Source organism: Rhinolophus sinicus, linkage group LG01 (genome assembly GCF_036562045.2).
Source record: "Rhinolophus sinicus isolate RSC01 linkage group LG01, ASM3656204v1, whole genome shotgun sequence".
Lineage (NCBI taxonomy): Eukaryota > Metazoa > Chordata > Mammalia > Chiroptera > Rhinolophidae > Rhinolophus > Rhinolophus sinicus.
In genome coordinates, this window is record NC_133751.1 from 71,678,265 (window position 1) to 71,701,441 (window position 23,177).

The 23,177-nt window shown below is 36.2% G+C and overlaps 1 pseudogene; it reads left to right on the forward strand.

The window, feature by feature from the left end:
• Window positions 1-3,810: 3,810 nt before the first annotated feature.
• LOC109434564 (protein DEK) lies at window positions 3,811-22,988 on the forward strand (annotated as a pseudogene).
• The last annotated feature ends 189 nt before the right edge of the window (window positions 22,989-23,177 follow it).

A 23,177-nucleotide genomic window follows, 5' to 3' on the forward strand; every position in this document is an offset into this window, starting at 1 on the left:
ATATACTGGGTAACAAAAATTACCATGCTGTATCTCACTTTTGTCAACATACAAGACCACTAGAGTGACAAGAGGAGGCATGCTTATTGGGATATTTTTTTACTTAAATTGGTTAATGAGTTTATAAACTGTTTAAATTGGGGGAAACGTTGGAACAGTGGGATCTTTGAAATGTAGACTACATAAATTTAAAAGTGAAGAATAATTGGACATGGTGGCATTGGCAGAAATAAATGACAGGATTCAAAATGCGCTGTAATATGCTTATAAAAATTAACATAGTTATGCCTAGAGAGGAGTACTGTCTCAGTAAGGTCCTAGGGATTTAGAATATGTGGGTTTGAAGTAAAAAGCAATTTAATGTGTTGGTTTCTGGAAAGCTAAATGAAAGGGTTCAGAAGGTTAATAAGGTTTCCACAGTTTTAACCCAGCTGAAATGGCAGAAGTGGTAATGCAGCATGCCAAGGTAGCTGGGGATTGTTAGAGAGGCTGTCACATTCAGGGAAAAACAGGTGCACTGTCACGATAGTAAGGGACTAAAGAAATTCCAAGGAGGAAAGTGGAAGCAGAAAACAAAGCTGTACTGAGAAAGGACAGAAGTCAGTGTGTCCACTGCCATCAGATAAAGTCCAGTGTGGGAAGGAGTCACGATTACACCAGAGATTGGAATATGAAACTAGATAGTTAAAAAGTAAAATCTTACAGTGCCTCCAGGCTCAGTAAGTTTGTAGTTAATGTTTTTACTATAGAAGAGTATTATTTCCCAAAATGTGGTTCACAGCTTACCTGCATCAGAAGAAATACCTGAGTAATTTGAAGTACAGATATATGAGCCCCACAACAGGTCTGAGCCAGGAACTTTTTGTCAGGCATAGAAAAAGCTTTTACAAGTTTCCAATGTGATTGAGGTACACACTCAAGAGAAGATATATGGCATCTGAGATGAGGAAGACCACACCAGAGTCAGTAGTTCCAGACCAACACTTGAGCTGATCAAGAATAGAGCTAGAGGGGATCAACAGCCTTGCCTATGGTGCACTGCCCGGATCTTTGACTATTACAACCAAGGTGGTTCCCAGGATCCTGGTGTACCATATCTTAAATAAGTGACTTCCTGCATTTTTTTCTACTACAATTACAGTAAAATGTAATGTGAACTAGAAAGTATCTCATAAACTTTAGCATAGGGCTTTCAGTCAAAATAGTAGAGTAGGAAAATGCTGTGCTTGCATCCTCCCACAGCCACATCAAAATTACAACTAAACTACAAAACAAACATCATTGAAAATGGCCTGCAATCTAGCTGAACAGAAGTCCTACAACTAAGACATACAGAAAAAGCCATGTAGAGACTGATAGGAGGAGCAAAGATGTGGAAGGACTAGCCCCACACCCACATGTGGTGGTTAAAAATAGGGAGAGATATCAGAAAATTATAAGATACCAAAGAGAGAAATTAAATAAGATACAAATAAATGGAAACATATACGATGCTCATGGATAGGAAGAACTGATATAGTTAAAATGTCCAAAGCAATACCCAAAGCAATCTATAGATTCAATACAATTTCTACCAAAATACCAATGGCATTTTTCACAGAACTAGAACAAATAATACTAAAATTTATATGGAATCATAAAAAAAAAAAGAAGAAAAAAAAAAGCCTTAGCCATCTTGAGAAAGAAGAACAAAGTTAGACATGTCATGCTACCTGATATCAAATTATACTACAAGGCCATAGTAATCAAAACAGCACGGTATTAGCATAAAAACCAACACATAGATCAATGGAACATAATACAGAACCCAGAAATAAATCCATCTCTATATAATCATTTAATCTATGACAAAGGAAACAAGAATTTACATTAGGGTAAAGACAATCTATTCAACAAATGGTGCTGGGAAAACTGGACAGATACTTGCAAAAAAATAAAACTGGACAACCTTCTAATGCCATATACAAGAATAAACACAAAATGGATTAAAGATTTAGATGTAAGACCGAAACCATAAAACTCCTAGAAGAAAATATAGGAAGCAAACTCTCAGATATTACTCTAATAATATTTTTACTGATATAGCTCCTTGCAAGGGAAACAAAAGAAAAAAAAATAAACAAATGGGATTATATCAAACTAAAAAGTTTTTGTATAGAAAAAGAAATCATCAACAAAATGAAAAGAAATTCTACTTAATGGGAGAAGATATTTGCCAGTGATAAATCTGATGAGGGGTTAATATCCAAAATTTATTTAAAAAAAAACTCATACAACTCAAAACCAAAACCAAAAAAAAAGAAAAAAAAAACAATTAAAACATGGGCAGAGGAGCTGAATAGACATTTCTCCAAAAAGGACATACAGATGGCCAATGTCTAGACATATGAAAAGATGCTCAACATCCCTAACATCAGAGAAATACAAATAAAAACCTCAATGAGATACCATCTCATTCCTGTCACAATGGCTATCATCAATAAACCAACAGACAACAAGTGTTGCAAGGACATGGAGAAAAGGGAACCTTTGTACACTGTTGGTGGGAGTGCAAAATGGTGCAGCCACTATGGAAAACAGTATGGAGGTTCCTCAAAAAATTAAAAATTGAACTACCTTATGATCTAGTATTTTCACTCCTGGGTATTTATTCAAAGAAATCCAAAATACTAATTTGAAAAAATATATGCAGCACTATGTTTACTGAAGCATTATTCACAATAACCAAGATATGGAAACAACTAAAATACCCATCAATAGATGATTGGATAAAGAAATTGTGGTATATTCATACAATGGAGTATTACTCCGCCATAAAAAAGAATGAAATCTTATCATTTGCAACAACATGGATGGACCTAGAAGATATAGTGCTGAGTGAAATAAGTCAGATTGAGAAAGACAAATACCATATGATCTCACTTATATGTGGAATCTAAAGAACAGAATAAACTAACAAACAAAATAGAAATAGACTCATAGATACAGAGAACAAACTGACAGTTTCTAGATGAGAAGGGGTCAAGGAGATGGGTAAAAAAGGTGAAGGGATTAGGCTGTATAAATGGGTAGTCACAAAATAGTCACGGGATGTGAAATACAGTACGGGAAATATAGTCAATAATGTAAAAACTATGTATGGTGTCAGATGGGTACTAGACCTATAGGGGTTGCACTTCACAGATTATATAAATGCCTAACCACTGCATTGTACACCTGAAAATAATATAAAATAGTATTGAATGTCAACTATAACTAAATATATATATTTATATATATAATATATATAACATATATTATATATATGTTACATATAAACATATATTATTTATATATATATATATATATATATATATATATATATACATATATATATATATTCACAGGATGTAAAGTACAGCATAGAGAATATAGTCAATAGTATTTTAATAGCTAGGTATGTTATCAGATGTATAGTATACTTGTTGGGGTTATCACTTAATGAGATGTATAAATGTCTAATCATTATCTTTTTTTTACACCTGAAACTAATAAAAAATAAATACAAATTAAAAAACCGAAAAAGCAAGCAAACTCAGATTGGAATCCTGGCTATGTCATTTCCAAAGTGAGTGAGTCGTCAATGAGTTTCAGTGGCGTCCTCTGTAAAACAGTGATCATAATATTTCCCAGAGTTGCCCTGAGGATTACTTGAGATTATGTAGGTGTTCATTTGAAACAAGAGGGAGCTGTTTGCTCTACGTCACAATTATGGTTATAACGGAGCTATGAACATGGGTTTGCCTAATCTTAAACACAGCCCCAAGCAGCATGGAATGGGTAGTGCTCAACTCTGGAGGAGCAGGAGAACAGGGCTTTGGAGCTCCTGCCATGCTCTTGGTGGATGTATGAGCCAAGTGGGAGCACAGTGGCATCCACATTCGTAGATGATTAAGACTGCAGACTCTAGACACAGAAGGATCAAGTTCAAAATCCTGGATCTACCATCTACCACATATGCAAAATGGAATAATGTATTTAACCTCTCTGTGCCTCAATTTCCTCATCTGAAAAGTGAGAACAATAGTACTTCCTACCTAAGGTTTCGTTGAATTAAATGAGGCAATGCAGAATTCCTTCCTGATAATATTTCTCTGGAGTTTAAGCTTACTAATTATTGCTTTGATGCTAGAAAAAAAATAACAAAAAGAAAGCATGCAATACTGCTAAATTCAGTTGAGGAAAATATTGCAAGTTAATTTCAAAAAAGTATTTTTTGTTTGTTTAAAAGACACTTGTTTATGGATTCAGGATTCGAAGCTTTATGTGTTCTTAGTTAACACTAGCAAATCAGTATAAAAGGATGAATCTTAGTTTCAAAATCAGGTGTTAAAACTGTAATTTTGCTGAATTTTCTATAATGATTTAATTTTTTGCACAGCCTTCAGCCGGGATGGCAGTAACTTCCTCTCTGTATTTTGAGTTTCCTAGGAATAGCATCCAATTTATAGAGACTTCACACAGTCCCGGGATATCTGGCTGAGACCTCTAGTGTTTGACGCTGTCTGTCCAAAGAGAAACATCTTATTGGGTTCTCAGTCTTCACCTCACAGGGATTCCCCATGAAACACTCCTTATCCCTGTCACTGGCCTCTTCAAAGCAGAAATCTCTGCTACTTCCATGACTCACTTAAATCTCTCTGCTCCTTTCATGCCACGCTGGGGCTCAGTAATTGAGGTATGGCTGTCAACAACCCTGGACAACACCAGGCAACTTCTTTTGCATTCCTTAGAGTTTGACCAGTAAGGAGAAAGCAGAGTCTTTCTCTCAGGGACCTGCTCTCATCTACGAGTATATTCACTTCCCTTCTCTTCCATCTCTACCTTGTTATGCCATAAAAGGTGTCAGTGTGAATAGTCTCACAAGGTCTGGAACAACTTGGGATATAAATAAATAAAATCTAAGCAAGGCAGGCTCAGAAAGGCCTGTAAATGAGGCTAACAACAAGGCAGGAAAATGTTTTGAGGGCTCTTGAGAATAAGGAAGTGGCTTTCTTCACGTGACAATGAAAAGAGAAAGAGGGTCTGTGCGTGGTTTATGGTGATGGGGTAAGGAAGAGAGCTGTGAAAGAGAATGGCAACAGACATTTGCATGTTTAGGTCGTTTCTAAGCAGCAAATAAGCTGCTTTCTTTTCTTATTATTCTATTCCTTCATTTTCCCTTTCCTAATTCTATTTTTCAGTTGGTATTGTGCTAAACAATTTTTTTTTGTTAGCATCATTTGTAGATTGTTCTTAGCCTGCTTTGCTTAGATTTTATTTATTGATATTCCAACTTGTTCCAGAGCTTTCTTAGACTATTCATACTGACATCCTTTATAATATCATCAATCTTTGCCTTCATCCTCTTAATCATCCCAGGTGCTTTTTCTCTGCACTCTCTTATTTTCCTGATTGGGAGCCTCTCAAATCCATTTATATTATGCCTCTACTTTTACTGGCATTTTTTACTAGGTTTTAGTTCATGCAGCTCCATTATTTTCCAGGTCAATTTGGTTTATGTTTACCACATTGTGAGAAACCGTATCAAATGTTCTTTCCCAGTTTGTCATTCAAAGGAATCTTATCACATTTCTCTGAAAAACCAAGGACAATTTGAAGATATTTCTCAGTTTTTGCACCCTTTTTCTGAAGCAGGGTTATACTGTGCACGACTGAATTTCAATGTGAATGGCTTGGAGCCGCATTTTTTGAAACTCTTTGGAAATATGAACATTCGGTTATCTTGTTCCTAGCCACAGGAGACATTTTAGAAAGTAAAGCTCTGAATTCTAAATAACAGAGCGATTTCCATTTCTCATGAAATAGCAACACTTTTCTTGCAAAGTCTTGTTTAAATAATATATCATTATTTGTATAGTTATATAGCTGCAGAACGTAACACTCGTGTTTTGTTTTGTTTTTAATTTTAAATAAACTACCCAAACTACAATAGGTTCCCAAGGACAGGACCTGAAACAAGAAACTCCAGATTAAAAAAAAAAAAAGCTCTGACCCACATTACTTAGAATAAAAGACAAAAAAAATCATCTTTCCTCAAGCCATCAAACCCAGTACCTGGAAATTGATGATGGTCCTCCATTTTGATACTCTATTAGATTATGTATTCTCTCCTTCAAAGGACAGATTGAGTTGTTTTTCCTACAGTGTCAAAGACAAACAAAGCTCCAGTTGGGTTTAGGTTTAAAAATGATTGGAGGCATTTTTAAAACCATTGCACAGGAGAGAAAAAAGAGCAACTTGTTGTTTCAAATATCAGGATTCGCAGTGAGTTTTCAGAGTTTGATACAAAAAACACACTAGATATAGTTGGAAAGATGACAAGGAAAGAAAAAAAAAAAATCACTGAGTTTATTATGCAGTAATTTACAACAAAATCGATTAACAACAGATAAAACTAATGAACTGATAGCCATTTTCCAAATTTTTCCTGGCTTGTGACTTGGTGTAATTTTCTAAAACTATTTCATGAAATGTAAAGTCCATAGACACATAGAGGTTGGTATTTATGTTTTTATAAAAAGAAAAAGACTGTGAATACATTTGAGAAAGCGCTGTTCTTCAGCCTTTGGTTTGAAGAAACAGAACAGTAGTGTGAAGCTTCAAGAGAAAGAGCATAGTAATCTGCACTTTGACCTAGGACCTTTGCTGTTAACCCAATTAATCCTATTTCAACTACAGTAATCGTTCAAAGGCAATGCCCTGCATAAGCAGTAAGTCAAATTGATTACTTCATAATTTTCCTATAATTAAATCTCTTCTTAAAGGTTGATTCAGAATTGTGATTTAATACTCTGTTCTCAAAGAGGGAGTTCATAGTATTTTGTCACTACACTGGAAACCCCCACGTATCCTCTCTGAATTGGTCCCTTGGAAACCATTGCATACTTATGCCTTCAGATGGCCAGAGAGGAAGACAGCTGTGGAACTGTATGAGACTAACAGGCCCTGAGAGGGCTAGAACTCCTCCACTCAGCCTGTACCCAGGAACACGATTCTGTACCATATTGGCCTAAATGGCCATAGGCAACAGATACCATTACGCTAGGACTGGTTAAGCATAACTGAGAACTAAAAATATCTTTGTTTTTAATAACAGCAAGGCTGTGTTTTTTAAAGCCTTCTTTCCTCATGCAACAGAAAAATGTTCTTGATAAAATCTTATGTTCTAAAAAGTGAGAAAAATCACATTTATGCTGAGATTACTGACATATATTTCATAGATATGTGAACAGAAATGAAGTGAAATGTTGAAAAATATAAGGTATTTTACTTTTTTTAAGGTTACTGACTTCTAAGTAATTCCATTTTTTAAACATTTTTAATCTCCACTACTACAATATTGTTTATATGAAACACACATATTCATAATACATATTTCAACCAGCTTTCAATATTTTTTAATTCTTTGGTATGGTTGATCCAAATAAAAAGGACTTTCAAGTTGGTAACTCACCAACACCTAAATGAAGTTTGTATTGATTTCTAGAAAACAACTTTGAAAAATACAAGTAAAAGGAGTATGTTGACAATGCCTCTGGAGCTAATCTTCTGAAACACATTATTCTCAGAGATGTTGAAAACTTATACTATTTTATGTATCTAAGAATTAAAATAATATAAATTTTTATGAAGCTTTTCAGTGTCCACTGTAATAGTAATGATAATAAGAGCAATATTATTTTATTCTCCATTCTGGGGATAATGAGTTCAATATAAGACTTCCTGCTCTGAAATTTGGCATAGTCTAATAAGAGATACATATTGTTTTATAAATAAATAAATTACAATCTAAGCTAAGAGCAACAATAGAAAACATACAAGTTGCAGTGATTCATATAGTTTTCAGTGATGGTAGTGAGGTGGTGGGGAGAAACCTAGATTCTCCAAACAGGCTGTATTTTTATGCAGGTTTTATAAAGTAAATTGAATTTCACTATGTATATTTTATGGGTTGAATTTTGTTCCACAAAAATGGTATGTTGGGGTCTTAACACTACTTAGTATCTCAGAATGAGGCCTAATTTGTAGAGTCTTAACAAAGGTACTCACATTAAAATGAGGTCATCCAGGGCCGGCCCAGTGGCTTAGGCAGTTAGAGCTCCATGCTCCTAACTCCGAAGGCTGCCAGTTTGATTCCCACATGGGCCAGTGGGCTGTCAACCACAAGGTTGCCGGTTCAACTTCTCGAGTCCCGCAAGGGATGGTGGGCAGCGCCCCCTGCAACTAAGATTGAACACGGCACCTTGAGCTGAGCTACCGCTGAGCTCCTAAATGGCTCAGTTGGTTGGAGCGCATCCTCTCAACCACAAGGTTGCCAGTTCAACTCCCGCAAGAGATGGTGGGTTGTGCCCCCTGCAACTAGCAATGGCAACTGGACCTGGAGCTGAGCTGTGCCCTCCACAACTAAGACTGAAAGGACAACAACTTGAAGCTGAACGGTACCCTCCACAACTAAAATTGAAAGGACAACAACTTGACTTGGAAAAAAGTCCTGGAAGTACACACTGTTCCCCTTCCCCAATAAACCTTCAAAAAAAAAAGAAAAAATGAGGTCATACAATGGGCCCTAATCCAAAATGACTAGTGTTCTTATAAAAATGGAAAAATGTAGACATGAGATACACATACATTGAGAGAAGATGAAGGGAAGAAACTCCTGGAGACAAAGGCCATTTACAAGTCAAAGAGAAAGGCCTAGAACAGCTCTCAGAAGGAGTCAACTCTGTCAAAATCTTCATTTCAGATTTCTAGGCTCCATAACTGTGAGACAATAAATTTGGATGTTTATAGTTTTTTTAGTGTGATTATATTCTTTTCTTAATTGAGATATAATTAACAACATTACATTAGTTTCAGTTGCATAATACATTTTTATATGTAATTATTGTGAAATGATTGCAGTCTATTTAACATCCATCACCATAAACAATTACAAAATTTTTTTCTTGTGATGAAAACTTTTAAAATCTACTCTCTTAGCAACTTTCAAATACACAGTAGCGTATTAATTATAGTCTCCATGCTGTACATTACATCCCTGTTACTTATAACTGGAAATGTGTATCTTTTTACCTCCCCTTCACCCATTTCCCCCACCCTCCACCCGTTACCTCTGGCAACTACCAATCTATTATCTGTATCCATGAGCTCGCTGTTTGTTTGCTTTGGTTTTTTTTTTCCTATCCACATATAAGTGAGATCATATGGCATTTGTCTGTCTGACTTATTTCACTTAGCCTAATGCCCTCATGATTCATCCATGTTGTTGCAAATGGCAAGATATCCTTCTTTTTATGGCTGAATACTATTCCATTCCATATACCGCATCTTCTTTGTCCATTCATCCATTGATGGACACTTAGGTTGCTTCCATATCTTTACTCTTGTACATAATGCTGCAGTGATCATGGGGGTGCATATATCTTTCTTAGTTAGTATTTTTGTTTGCTTTGAACTAATACACAGATGTAGAATTGCTAGATTATATGGTAGTGCTGAAGTAGTGAATATTTCTCTGTGAGTCCCCAAATGATGTTGAATCTGCTGACAGTTTCCAACAGGATTGCGTCTCGTGAAGCCAAAGAATGGACACATGGACCAGGGAGAGGCAAAAAGTTGTAAAGGAGGATAGTTTATTAGAGGCAGGAGAAGAGGTTGTAGCTCCCGAGATGGAGGGTGTCCCGAATGGGGGTGCCCGTGACTGAGGCAAAAGTTCTTACTTATATATCTTCCCCTGCCTGTTTGGGGAACGGGGCTGGAGCCTTCTAATGGAATTCATCTATCAGGTTTGTCCTGTTTGTCCATCCTGAAGGGATTAAGGAAATAACCCACTCTTATCTATCAGATCTGCTCCTTTGTCTGGTCAGAAGGGATTTGAGATAATTTATTAACCTCAAGGCATATTCTCATGTCTCTGTCCTGGAGTGAAGGAGACATTTCAGGACCTGGAGTTTCAGGATATGGTGCTTTTTTGTTTATTCCACCATGGACCCCCCCCCCCCCATCTACCTAGCAACATGCTAACTATCCTGTCTCAGTGCTACTTTTAATTTTTAGAGAAAACTCCATGTTTTTCATAGTGATTTTACCAATATACGTTCCCACCAACAGTGGAGAGACAAAGAAACATGTCCAAATGAAAGAACAGAACAAAGCTCAAAACAAGAACTAAACAAAATGGAGACAAGCAATCAACGAGATGCAGAGTCCAAAATAGTGATCAAAGGATGCTCAATTATCTCAATGAGAACTTCAACAAAGAGATAGGGAACATAAAAAGATATTTCATGATAATGGAAATTAAAAAAAAAAAAAAAATCTGCAGTCACAGTACTTACACCAGAAGAAAATAGCCTTTAAAATAAAGTTTATAACAAGAGACAAAGAAGAACCCAGTAATCCCATTTCAGAGTATTTATCTGAAGAAACCCAAAACACTACTCCGAAGGGACATGTGCCTCCATATGTTAATTGCAGCATCATTCACAAGGGCCAAGTACAAACTAGTGCTCACAAAATAGTCATGGGGATGTGAAATACAATACAGGGAATACAATCAATAATGTTATAAAGATTATGTAGGGTGCCAGATGGGTACTAGACTTATCAGGGGATCACTTCAGAGATTGTGCAGATGCCTGACCACTGCCTGCACACCTGAAGCTGATGTAGAATAATATTGAATGTCAACTATAATTAATTATAGTTCACACACACACACACTCACACACACACACACACACACACACAGTGCCAAAAAAAAATGTATACACATTTTAAGAAAGGAATACTGTATTAACATTATCATACTCAATATATAACCATAACAAAAGATGAACACAAGTCACGTTTGACTTCTGCAATTACAAGAGGTGCTCAAAGTGGTTACCATCAGTGTCCAGACACTTCTGATTACGGCGAACTACTGCTTGAGCAACGGTGACCAAAGTGTCCACTTGTATACATGTTTTGGCACCCCCAGTATATATATATAGTCATGGGATGTAAAGTACAGCATAGGGAATGTAGTCAATGGTATTGTAATAGCTATATAGGAGTGCAGAAGGGTAGTAGATTTGAGGGGCTATCACTTTGTGAGTGGTGTAAATGTCTAATCATTATGTTGTTTTGTACACCTGAAATGAAAATTTAAAAAAAATTTAAAAAGAAACATGTAAAAACAAAAGGGCAATGCTGCCTCTAAAACATAAAATACAAAAGGCTAATTTAAAATACTAATAAATTTTCAAAGTTGGAAAGACACTAGTGTTCCCATTTTCATTCAACAAACAATTTTTTTTAATTAATTCAGAGCCAGACAACTAGGCAATGAACATAAAAATAAAATAAAATAATTAATTAACTCTTGTTTTGGAAGAGCTTACAGTTTAGTAGATTCAGTTGATATTTAAATTTGATGGCCCCTACTAGATTGGCAACCACCAGTCTATCAACACCTATGAGAAGAGTTGTGTGATTTTTTTCTCCAGAGTCACTAATCTACTCTAAAGTAGGAGTGCACAATGATAAATTAAGAGATGATGCAGAAGGTAACTGAGATAAGCTTTTGAAAGGATTGGTGAGATATAGTTTCAGCTTGTATTCCATAGGATCCGTATTTGCGAGAAAGAATGTAAGTTTAGAAAGGGACTGATAAACTTGGCTATAAATATTGGATCAAGAAACTGGAGATTCCAATGAAGTCAATGAATTCAAGTGCAGTGAGAGTTGTAGCAGAAGCAGCTAACTGTGTCCTAAAAAACCTTTTCATCTTTCTTCTTTTCAGGAATAGAATATCCCAAATTCTGGCTTCAAACAACACTGCTCAGCTAAAGGATACATTTCTTCATGTTTTTTTTTGGTTAGGTGCTATAGACTGAATGTTTATATCCCCTTAAAATCTGTATGCTGATACCTAATCCCCAATGTAATGGCATTTGGAATTGGAGCATTTGGAAAGTGCTTAAGTCTTGAAGGTGGGACATTCATAAATGGTGTTAGTACCCTTATAAAAGAGATCTCAGAGAGCTACCTGGCCTCTTCCACTATGTGAAAATCCAGCAAGAAAACAACTGTCTGTGAACCAGGAAGTGGGTTCTCACCAGACATCAAATCTACTGGCACCTTGATCTTGGACTTCTCAATCTCCAGAATTGTGAGAAATAACTTTCTTTTGTTTATAAGCCACCTAGTCTATAGCATTTTGGTAGAGCAACTCAAATGGACTAAGTCACTAAGTATGACAATGTGACCAAGCTTTAGCCAATAGGATATGGGTATGAGACATATGAGCAACTTTTTGGTAACATCCTTTAGTAAAAAAGAAGCTAGTCCTTCATTCTCTCTCTTCTTTCTGAGTGCTGGAAAGTATATTTAATAGCAGCAAACCCACTTCAAATATGTGAAGAAACCTACAGGGCAGCAGAACTATAAGATAGAAGGAATTTGGGTCCTTTGATGACCTTGTAGAATAGAGCCATCTGCCACCCTGGACCACCCACTTTTAAATTATTACATGAGGAAAAGCCCTTGGATTCTGGGGTCTGTCTGTTTCAACAGCTCACCCTGCAATGAATGTGAGTGGAATGATGATGTACTATCCAGAAGGAGTTATAATCAGCAATTAGGATGTTACATTTTGTGACTTCAAACATTATGTAGTTCTAGGGAATAAACGGTTCAGGAAGGGATCATGAGAGTTGGTTGCTGATAGAAAGTGAAATAAGTAAGAAAGGTATAAAGAAAATCTGAATTTAGCAAATTGGGTTAACAGTCTACATGGTTATGGAAATAACATCGATGAGAGCAGGACTGAGGATGGCAAACCAAAAACGATAAACCATATGACAGAGTTCTCGATGTATGTAGGAAAACCTTGAACATAATAAATACGAGGACATAGAGGAAAGGAGATTGCTACATAGAGGAAAGGAGATTGCTAAAGTTGACTGGCATGAGCCTCAAGGTTCCAGGAATATTTTTCCTGAATGGGCGAATAACATAGAAGTGGTAATACAGGCTACTGGAGATTCTAGTCCAGATGCCATCATTAACTAACTTGGCAAATTGTTTAACATCTCCATGTCAAAGGATTCTCACCTATAAATGGGGAAATTTTAATTAATTTGATTATACCTACTTTCCTTGCAGAACTAACATTTCATGATTTTTTAACTTAGAATTGAATCCAAATTCCCTAATTCTAATAAGAGGCCAATGCTTTACAACCATGTCACTATACCTTTAATGGAACACAAACCTGGGACTAGTGCCTCTTGGGGAGAGTGATGAAATGGTACATAAACAAGTCACTTCCCTTCTCTTTCCAGCAGAGATGCTCAACTTCAAATTTGTTCCCTCTGTATCTGTGAGCTGTGGTTCACAGCTGTGTGAGCTGATTACCAATTACCATGATTTGCAGGCAAACCTAAGCCCCAAATGAGATGAGGCCTTTGGAAGGATTGAGTCTCAGGTCCGTCAGGCAGTGTCTTGCGTGGCCTCTTTCTGACCTGTGCTGTTTTATTACCCAGCTGCAGGTGGAAAATGGCTGCTTATACAATAGCATTTCCCTTTTCTTAAGCTATTTGGATGTTTCCTCTTTGATATTTTTTTTATTTATATAATCTCCAATTTGAATAGATTATTTCAAATCATATGTGTGTGTACATTACACACACATACATGCACACATATATGAGTACACAACATAGCACTACTAATTTTCCAAGCTTTCAAATAATCCAATCACAATTTTGATAATTGATTGTATAGCAAAATGATGTTTTAAGACTCTGCTGAGTCCCAAACCTTTCATTCTGGCCTCTTTTACTTTTGGAAATTATACTTCGCATCTTTCTAACCCCCTGAGTCTCTTCCACTTCCCTTTTTGTGCTTGACCCAGCTAACTTGGGGGTAGAACTCTTGCCATACACCCAGTCCGTCATTTGCCTATTTTTCTTCCTCTTCCGACAAGATAAACAGTAGCACAGGACAGAAGCAGAATTAATCATTAAGATATAAATTCTCCTGGATTGAGTTTATCTTTAATAACCATGGAGTAGGACTACTTCCGATTCATCTTCTTTTCTACATGTGACTCTTAATAAAGAGATCGTGAGGGGAGGGGGGTCACTATTTCTCAGGTATCATTGAGAAAACACTGAAGCTAGTTTTCCCTCACACCAAAGACCTTCCTGATTATTTCATTGGTTCCCATAGACACATAAAGATCTACAAGGTGAAATTTAATTCTTTAATTTAAAGAAAAGCTTAACTGCGAAAGAGATGTTAATTATTGGTTGTTTGTTGGCTAGTGCTATCTTCCTCGTTTTAAGTGTTGATTTTCTATCAAAGAGGGTGGTGTTAGTTGTGAAGCTAGGACTAACAGAGCTTAACATCCTCTAACTTACCATATTAGGCCATTGCTAATCTTTCATTGCTGTTTTTTCTTAGCATCTGAACAGATCATTGTAGCACTTATTACCATGGTAAATTAATCATTTGTGTTTATTTATTAAAAGCAAGAACTGCTAGCTTGCAGTCATTCATGCTAAGAACATATTGTGTTTTCAACACTTTACTATGACTTGCAATTCCTAACTACTCAAAAATTTGAGTGAATGAATGTAAGTAGCATTATATTAACATTTTTCAGATTTCTTTTTTTTTTAAGTGTTCATTTCTCTGAGACACACAGTTTCTGGGAGGTCCTGCACAACAAGTGTTAAGCCCTAAAAATAGTAACAGTCAATTATGCTTGTTAGGTAAGGTTTGAACAAGATTCACACTTTACCCCTTATCCTTATCCCGACTAATTGTTACAACACTCTTAACTAAACTGGTAATTTTCAAACTATCAGGAAAGAACCTGCAAATCAAAGTACACGCATTCAGAATGTAACATCCTCTTTTCTTTTCTTTTTCCCCCTAAACTCAGCAAGCACTCCCTGGTCATTTGTGTTAATGTCAATTATTTCTACATTCTACGTAAATGTGTGGAAGTGCAGTTAGGAAATTTATGGTTAACATCCTGCCATGTGAAACAGGCTTTACTATAATACGTAATATTAAAGTGTCACTGAATATAATCAGTCATATATCACTTGCATGTCCCACTCTGCACTAGCAATCACTAAGTATTTATTGCTACTTTTCCCCTCTGATTTACTGTTTTGATAGCAGGTCAGATGTGGTAAGTGCATGGGTGCGATTCAAGCAGTTTTCATTGTAAACTCTTATCATACTTCTATTTTTTTCTGAACCATGGCATAAATTCCAATGTTTCTTCCTACTACTAATATTTGCCTTCACTGAAGTCTCTATAGATATGAAACACTGCAATTTCTGGGTGTTTCAAATCAAATTAGAAATTAAGGATTCCACGAATCTCACAAGACTTTCCTACAGTACTAAGTATCCAGACCATACATGAATGCTCGAATACATTGTGTACTCAAACCAAACCTTCAGCCATGCTGTCATCAAAGAACAGATCTCCAAAGAACAGATCACTCACTCTATTTTGGCATGATTGTTTGTGTTATAACACTGTTTTCGTCCCAAGTTTCATACTTTAGTATGACATAATTTTTCTAAATTAAAGTATTTATAATTATAAGCTTACTTTGCTTGCAGTTCTGGCAAATTGTAGACTAAGTACGAGTCTGTAAACATGGATACCTCATTCTAACAAATTCACATTTTTATTCATTTGACCATTAATACTTACTATTTATTTTACCTGAAAAGTGTTTCAAAACTAAATTTTTATTGACATTATTTCATTTATTCTTGCTATCTAAACAGACATATGTCTCTGAGATTTTCCCTACCTCTCCCATTCCTATTGTCTTGGCACATCTATGCTTAAAAATTGTCAGGTACTGCTTCTCACGTCTAAACCCCTGTTTCTCCCAGGATCCTCCATACCTGGCTTCATCCATAACCATATCCAGCCTATTTCAGCCTCTCCATATGACATAATTTGTTTTAGTTGACTTTTATTTTTCTAATCCCACAACATTTGCTTATCCTTATCATTTTCACTTAACATACGATCCAGCTACTAATAGCTCTGCTTCTAACTCATCCTTCAAGTTAAATTCTCGTCTAATGAAAGAGATCCTCTGTCTGCCCTTCCAGATCCACTCTCCACACTTTTCCACCCTGACCTCTATCCAGATGGCTGATGGACTACATCAACAGGCAGCCTTGACTTCTAGCTGTCAGTGAAGTTTGGCCAAAGGGAAACCCTGGCAGAGATAGGAGAGGAAGAAAGAGGAGCGGGAGATTGTGGTATTTATTGCACTTATCCCTTCCCGACTGCATCCTTCAACCAAAGGCAGCCATCTCCACAGAAATCCTTTCCTCCATGTTCCAGGAATTGCTCCATTCCTTGGTCTCTTAGGACAGTGATGATTGTTATTAGTTCTGTAGTAATATACTCTTCCTGTTGCTTCCCATATACTCTGAATGCATGTTTGCAAATGGACCTTTTATCAAACCTTCCTGAAATTATCTACTTCCTGCTAAGATCCTGATTGATACACATGTCTTGCAAGAAGCCTTAGCCAATAACTCCCATTCACTTTCAGGTGATAGCATATATTTTTTATCACGCTGTGTTGGCTTTAAAATATGCCCACAAATTCTCAGATACACCTATCTTCAAAGAATGTAGCCTAATTTCCTTCTCCTGTGGGCTGTAGAAAGTGACAGAGCTGTTGTCACATGACCAGTCTTATTAGACTCAAAAGGCATTGTGACCTCTCTCTCTCTCTCTCTCTCTCTCTGTCTCTGTCTCTCTCTGTCTCTCTCTCTTTCTCTCATCACTCACTGTAAGGAAGCCATTTGCCAGTTGCTACTCAAGCAGCTCTAGATAGAGGCCCATGTGGCAAGGAACTGAAACCCCCTGCCAATAGCCATGTGAGTGATTGAAACAGATCTTACAGCCACAGTCAAGCCCTCAAATGACTGCAGCCATGGTCGACATCTTGACTAAACATCATGAAGACACTGTGCAAGAACTACCCAGCTAAGCTGCTTTCAAATTATTGATCCACAGAACTGTGAGATGCACTCATATGTGGAATCTAAAGAACAAAATAAATAAACAAAACAAAAACAGACTCATAGAAGCAGCGAACAAGCTGATAGTTGCCAGGTGGGAGGGCGGTTTCAGAGGCAGGTGAAAAGGTGAAGGGATTAAAAAGTACGAATTGGTAAGTTACAAAATAATCATGGGGATGAGCACAGCATAGAGAATACAGTCAATAATATGGTATTAACTATGCATAGTGCCAAATGGGTACTAGACTAGTCAGGGGATCACTTCTTAAATTATATAAATGTCCAACCACTATGCTGTACATCTAAAAGTAATATAAAATAATATTGAATGCCAACAGTAATTGAAAAATGTTTAAGGGGGGGAGGATATAAAGGGGAATAAGAGGTTCGAATTTCCAGATATAAAACAAATAAGCCATGGGGATGTAATGTATAGCATAGGGAATACAGTCAATAATATTGTGATAACATGGTATGAAGTGAGATGGTTGTAACTTATCACGGTAATCCTTTCTTTAGATATATAAATGTTGAAATACTATAGTATAGTGTATACCTGAAACTAATATTGTACGTTAGCTATATTTTAATCAAAATCTTTTTTAAAAAATGTGAGTTAGTATTTGTACTTTGAAGCTGCTAAGTTTTTGGAAGTAATTTATGTAGCAATAGATAACTAATGCTAATAAATAACTAATATAGTAAGACACACAGAGACAGACACATACCCTACTTAAAGAGTTTTAGGCCACAGAGGTGTAATGCACACTCAATATAGGATCACCCTAGAACTCTTTGTCTTCAACTATATCACTTTTTTGCCCTAGTGACTAATCTTTGGATGCTCTTACCAGACATACTTCTGAATTCCTCCACAATTTTGCTCTTGGTATATCTTAGTGAATTTCCTGCCCATGACACCAGCTGTGCCCCACAATTTTGCCTCTTGGACCATGGACAAAATCTAAGCCCCATTTACTACTTCTCTAATCCTGATCATGAAAAGATTTTTACGACCAATTCTATGTCACATTCTTCTTATCATTTTCTAATTATATTTGCATTATTATATTATTTAAGACCTAAAGCAATTGTGTATTCCTTGTTTACCTCAATTGTATTGTGGTAAGGGAGAAACCATATCTTATGCTTCTACATTTTATTCCTTTCAATTCTGTTGAGTAGAAAACAAGTACCTATATGTGTAGATACCTGATACCTCATGACATTTATGTTTAATAAATCTTTTTTTTTTTTTTTTGCTTTCTTCATTCTTCCTTGTGCTGCTTCCACTACCTCACCATCACCAAAATCCCTGTATCTCATTTGAGTTAGATGATTTTAATTTTCCCTGGGTTCCTCTGCCATTCTGTCATGAAAACTACTCTATATTCTGCATAGATGTTAAATCTTTAGTTTTTTGTTTCGTTTTGTTTTGTTTTTACTTATTTGTTTTATTTATAGCAATTTGCTGGTCAAATGCATCACCTTCATCCATAATCTTTAATATAATTATATAGAAAACTCTGCTTCTGTTTCCTAGATTCAACTTGGACATAAATGAAGATGAGTCTATCCTGGTGTTGCTGGGTTGGCTCTTGGATAAACAGGAACATATGTGGCACGTCCAAAGAAAATGGATGACTTACTCTCCCAGCTAACTTCATTTGGCAAAAAGAAAACTAGATTTCCTGGCTCTTCTCCTTTTGTCCAATAAAAACAAGCCTTTGAGGCAGCTTTTCTTTCATTGACACTCTATTAACTGCCAATATTGCTGGAACTACACAGTCATAAATATGTAAAGTGTGATATATGCAGGCCTATTTTGCATAGTGTACCTGGGTCCCCAGCTACCTATTTTTGTGCAAGTCAAACATGTTTTTATGTGCTCATTTTGTTGTTTTGGTTTGAATTCTGTGATACTGAATGATTAAAAACAGTTTATAAAAATCATCAGATATCCAAATGCTGTTGAAATATGTTCAAAATCTAACTTCCTCTGTTTGGATATAAATATGGATGCTAATATGCCTGTAACACAATAATTTGTGTTTCATGAAATTCTTCACACAGACAGGATTTAAGTCATACCTAAATCATACAGACAATGTGCACATGATCTCAAGAATGTTAGAGTACGTCTGGTCGACTTACATAATGCCACAGCAGGATGAAAATTCAGAGATATTTCTCTTCAATTCTTCTATTTCATTTATGAAGAAGTTGAAACCAAGGTGTATATTAGGGTATTTGCTCATGGTCACATAGCCAATTTAATGACAAAGCTACACAGAACCCGATTTCTAGTGGCTCTTCATTCAGTGTTCTTTTCCTATATAAAATCAGAAGTGGTAATTGTGTTATCTAGGTGAAGACAGAGTGGCCTTCATCCAGGAGTGCTTTATTCTCCATGTCCGGAGATTTGATGCTCTGCCTAGACAGGTCACCCTTGCTATTTCTATGCCCAGGGATAATTAAGTCCTTAGAGCTAAATCTCACTAAATCAAAGGTATCTGACACTGAAACAGTTCTAAGGATGATAATTTATAATTTAACAATGAGAAAGAGAAAATTCTGTGGATTCAGGTCAGAATTACTATAACAGCCAACCTACATAGAAAGCTAGACATAGATCACTTTATTCATTAGCTATGAGGAATTATCACATATATTAAAAATTAATTCTTATATAATAAGAGAATTTTTCTTTAGGCTTAGAAGATAAAAACTCAAAAGTCTACAGGGCTGGCAGTTAAGTTGGTGAACAGCTGGGTATAATGTCACAAGGCATGATGAAAATTCTGGTAAAATTAAATATAAATATCCTATTTAAATGGAGCAGCTGCTATCCATTATCAGTAGCAACTATCTAGAAATTTGAACTTAATCTCATAAAAACTTTCTATATTTGGAGATGAGTTAAGATAAAGATTGATCCCAAACTACTTTCCCAATTTTCATATGTTCACAACTATTTATGAACATTTAACTACGTAAGAAAAAAATTTTTTGGTTTGAATTTGGCCTCTGGGTCCTCAGTTTACAACCTTTCCTATGCAGGAGTACATAGAAAGTCACATCATAACCAAATGTTTGCTTACCTTATAAAGTTAAAATAAGAGGATCTGTGATTATTTAATGTCCCCAGTCTATTCAAGTCCCATGTAGTTTCCATTAGGGACAGCGCCGTCCATGAGGATCAGAAACACTATAAATTCACTCCCTCCATTCCTCACATCTATGTCCAAATCAAAGATGGTCTGGTCATCAGCTCAGAGATACTCCTGCTCCAATCGTTGAGAATCCTTTTCTCTTGTATTGTACCTATGGCTATGTCCAACTTCACTTCAACAACTCTCCATTTTTTTCTGTGCCTCTAGGATGATTAACTCTCTTTTGATTAAAAATCTATTCTATAAATATTTTAATACATTCTTCATTGTTAATGTAAGATTGGTTGCCCTGGGAACAATCCTGTTTCTTTCAGGTGAATTAGGATTTGCCTGCTCAGATCCTTCCTGTGTTGATCTTACTTTTAACTTTGCTGTTATGTTATCTTCCTTGTGTCCAAGTTCTTGGGATCCAGCCTCAATGTAACCTCCAATTCTGACAATACTAACACTGGCTAATAGCATAGTGTCCTCAAGGTTATGGAATGACATATGTTTCCAAATACTCAAAAAAATTAATAGGTAAAAAATTAATTTATGTCTAAAATATCAAACCATTTACTGAAGGGGATGGCATTTATAGTATCCTATATTCTCCCTTCTGGGTCCTGATATAAGAGGTCTGTAAATTAAGTTTGCAAACTTGTTGCAACGATGTTGCTAACCTTTTTAGATATCAGAGGGGTTATTCACTATGAATTTGTACCAACTGGACAAACAGTTAACCAAGTTTACTATTTGGAAGTGCTGAAAAGGCTGCATGAAAAAGTTACACGACCTGAACTTTTCACCAACAATTCATGGCTCTTGCATCACGACAATACACCAGCTCACACAGCACTGTCTGTGAGGGAATTTTTAGCCAGTAAACAAATAACTGTATTGGAACACCCTTGCTACTCACCTGACCTGGTCCCCAATGACTTCTTTCTTTACCCAAAGATGAAGGAAATATTGAAAGGAAGACATTTTGATGACATTCAGGACATCAAGGGTAATACGACGACAGCTCTAATGGCCAGTTCAGAAAAAGTTCCAAAATTTCTTTGAAGGGTGGACTAGGCACTGGCATTTGGTGCATAGCTTCCCAAGGGGAGTACTTCGAAGGTAACCATAGTGATATTCAGCAATGCGGTATGTAGCACTTTTTCTAGGATGAGTTCGCGAAATTAATTGTCAGATCTTACATGCTAGCAACCTGCTATCATTTGCACAGAAATAGTTAAGAAGACCTTTGTATTGTCCTTGACAATCAGGGCACACTGAAATTTGTTATCAGACACCCAAACTGCTGCCTCATTGTTGATATACTACAAGTGCATAAAACAGAGAAAACAAAGCATTGGATTTTCTCAAAGAACAACTCGTATTTCCCATGGGATCTTGAGCTGATGGGGCCATGAGTGTGTCCCTACCATTGGCCAGTTCTTTCGGAGAGGTGGCAATGCTGTCTCTACATTCTCCTTGTTTAGTTAGCATCCTGGGTAACCAGGGAGCTTGTCATTGGGGCCACTTGCTAGACAGTAGTTCCACCTTTGCCATCAGTGTCTTTAGAGGAGATGAAAGTCAGATAGGCAGGTGATATCTTCACTGTTTATCCAAAACTCTTTTACATGCAATCAGCTTGTACCAGCCATGGCTACCCCTTCTTGTTACTTAAGAACTATAGCCTTCTGCCTTTTATACTTAACCTTGTACACTGACTGTACTTAGATGATGTATAATATAGTGGTAAAGAATATGGATACTGGATGAGGAGGAAGAAAAGAGCCTCATCGTGGAAGGCAAGAGGGAAAAGAAAAAAGTAGAGAGGTTGACAATGTAAGTCTCTTCTTTACAAAGACAGCCATTTACAATTGCACAAGGAAAGGGGCAGAAACATTGTGAAATTGAAAGACTATATTTCTTTCTGAGTAAGAAGAAAATAGATGAAGTTACAAATCTACATAAACTATTTTACAACAGACCACTCACAGTGTCCTCATTAAAGAAGAATGTGGGTCAGTTTAGTGGCTTTCCATTTGAAAAAGGAAGTACCCCATATGAAAAGAGTGAAGAAATGTTGAAAAAATTTAGAAATGCCATGTTAAAGAGCATCTGTGACGTTCTTGATTTGGAAAGATCAGGTGTAAATAGTGAACTGGTAAAGGGGATCTTGAATTTCTTAACGTATCCAAAGCCTTCTGGCAAACCACTGCCAAAATCTAAAAACACTTCTAACAAAGGCACAGAACAGTTCTGGAGTGGCAAGGTAAGCTAAGCAAACCACATGTCCTGAAATCCTGTCAGATGAATCTACCAGTGATGAAAAGAAAAACAAGGAAGAAACTTCAGGGGATGAAGATAATGAAAGTGAAAACCTAAACAGAAAACCCCTTCTAAAAGTAAAAAATCTGTAAAGAGCGCTAATGTGAAGAAAGCAGGTAGCAGCACCATCAAGAAGAATCAAAACAATTAAAAAAAAAGAAAGTGAAGCCGAGGATAGTTCAGATGATGAAACTTTAATTGAAAAATAGAAGAAACCTCCTACAGTTGAAGAGTTAAAGGAAACAAACCGTAAAGACATTATTTGCCAGTGGTAACTTGGAGGAAGTTACAATGAAGCAGATTTGTAAAAAGGTATATGAAAATTATACTGCTTATGATTTAAATGAAAGAAAAGGTTTCATAAAAATGACTGTTAAAGAGCTAATTTCTGGAGACAGATGACTTGTTCCATAGACTTCAAGATCTGATTTACACCATTATTCCTGCAAAGAGGATGTATTTCTTTTTCGAAATCCTTGCAAGCATTGTTGATAGAACTTACTGCTGACTTTTTTTTATCTTGAGTATTAACATAAATTTGAGTTTGTCATTTTAAATTGCATTTCTATGCAGTTTTTAGTTTAAAATTTT